Source organism: Lissotriton helveticus, chromosome 4_1 (genome assembly GCF_964261635.1).
Source record: "Lissotriton helveticus chromosome 4_1, aLisHel1.1, whole genome shotgun sequence".
Classification (NCBI taxonomy): Eukaryota; Metazoa; Chordata; class Amphibia; order Caudata; family Salamandridae; genus Lissotriton; species Lissotriton helveticus.
The window spans coordinates 1964414145-1964416339 of record NC_136063.1 but is presented as its reverse complement, the minus strand read 5'-3'; the positions used below and the strand labels follow the sequence as shown (position 1 = coordinate 1964416339).

General features: G+C 43.8%; 1 pseudogene; it reads left to right on the top strand.

The window, feature by feature from the left end:
- Positions 1-1858: 1858 nt before the first annotated feature.
- On the top strand, positions 1859-1977 carry LOC144829900 (U6atac minor spliceosomal RNA; annotated as a pseudogene).
- The last annotated feature ends 218 nt before the right edge of the window (positions 1978-2195 follow it).

Genomic DNA, 2195 nt, shown 5'->3' with positions numbered 1-2195 from the left:
GAAGTCTCTCATTTCCCTCTTTGATTTTTCGGAAGTCCTGGCCTTTTCAGCTCACACTTCTTTTATGCGATCTCCTATTATTGCACATTCGTGCCACATCCTCGCTCCTCTTATTCCCTCTACTTACCCTTCCTTTGCTTCTCTATCTCACCAACCCATTTGGCACAACAAACTACTCCGCATCAAAAATCGCTCCTTCTGCTGGAAATCCTGGAGTTCCAAAGGCTTAAACTAGATTTCGCAATTGCTTTCTGACAGAGTGCCCCTCTCCTTTCCTGACCTTCAGTCTCAATTTCTTCTCCCCAACTCCTTTCGGAAACAGTATGACCTATTACTCCCTGCACTCCTTTCATTTCTTCAGTCCCTCCCGCTCTCTTCTGACTTCCCTCCTCTCTACCCTCTTTTATCTCCTCTTTTACACTCCTCACCTTCAGCTTCGCGCATTTACTCCTGTCTGATAACACCCTCTGCACGCGCTAAATCACGCACTGTACTGGCCTGGGAACAGGATTTGTCAATCACATGGCCCGTCTCTCTATGGGATAAACTTTGGATTAAAATTCACAAAACTTATCGTGCTGCCAACACTACACAAACCCTTTATTTTGTTTATCAAAGACTATTGTTTTCTCCGTCTAAATTGTCCTCCTTCTCCTCTGATCTCTCCCCGGCCTGTTGGTCCTGTTCCTTCCCCTCTGCTGACCTATCTCATATGTTATTTCACTGCCCTAAGGTTGCTTCCTTTTGGCGTGCAATTTGGTTGCGTATTTCCACTATCTTCCAATTTCAGCTCACCTTTTCCCCATCCACCGTTCTCCTAGGCTCCCTCTCCCCAGACTTGCCTCAATCCCCTTCTCATTATAAGTTATTAGATCTTTTTATTGCAATTGCCTTCCATTTGCTTACCTCCAACTGGAAAGACTCTTCGAAACTTACATATTCCGCCTGGTGGAACGCTATTTGTTTTAATCACAGACTTGATACCAATTATGTTTCCCCTGTTTCCCTTGCCATCAAACGTGACCTACTCTGGATTCCACTCACTGACTACCTTTCCTCCTCTTCCTCTCCCTCTCCCCCCTCTGTTACCACTGTTCCCATTAACCCATCTGATGACGTTCGTAAACCCCCTTGAAGGTTTAACGTTGTCTTTTTGCCTTTCATTTTGCCGTTTTATTCCTCCAACTGTTAATATATGATTACATGCTTTTTCGCATTCAATGTAATTTGTGCGCACGATACTCTAGTCCATTTTATTCTTATTGTCTCATTTTTATTTTTATATTTTTTCTCCCTCCTTCTTTTTTCATGAACGAGAGTGAGTTGTTTATTGACTCAGCTTTCTTATTCTTTGGCATTGTTTCATTCCATTATTTCTTGTATATTATTATTTCTTAATGCCTTTTCACATTTGTATTTTCTGTTTGGTTTCAATAAACTTGAACTTTAAAAAAAAAAAGGAAAGAGCAGGCCATACGTTGTTTCAGTTATTTAAAAATATGGCCTCTTAGCCTGGCCGGTTCGATCTGGCCCGAGCTGTTCTTTGGTGTCTGCCGTCCTTGGCCCTGTGTCCAGGAACAGAGCAGCGTACCAGAGTACAGGGGAGGGGAGAGGGTCACAGGATTAGATGGGTCCCATGTAATTGTGATTGGATCCCACCACCGGTATTTATTAGTTTGTCAAAATCTCAGGAGAGAGTTTCTTGTTTCCTTACGCCTAAATCTGTTGACTTTGAATGTAGGCATCGGGGTTCAAACCTCGGCGGGAGGGTCAACAGCCTGATATTCTCTGCAAATCACTTGCTTTGGGTCCAGTTCTCGCTATATAAAACTTCAAAATAATGTCCCAATAAGAGCATGTGTATATAGAAGGAGAACAGGTTATCACTCCCCTGGGCATGGATAGAAGGGTTCAGATGGCCTTCATATACAGTTAAGGCACTGCCACTTAATTCATGGCGTTTAACCATGTTGTTGACAATATGAGCATACCAGGGCCCAAAACATTCAGTGCTCTTGGAAAGCACCTCAGCTCTGGCCAGAGGATGTGTTTTGTGCAACACATTTGAGCAACCCACGGAACCCCAGTCGGGCACGTTTACCTTGATGTGCAGTGCATTATGTCGGAGGACAGGCACCCAATTCCTACAATGCATCTCCCTATGTTTCCTTGCTGTACATCTCACGCAGCGGCTG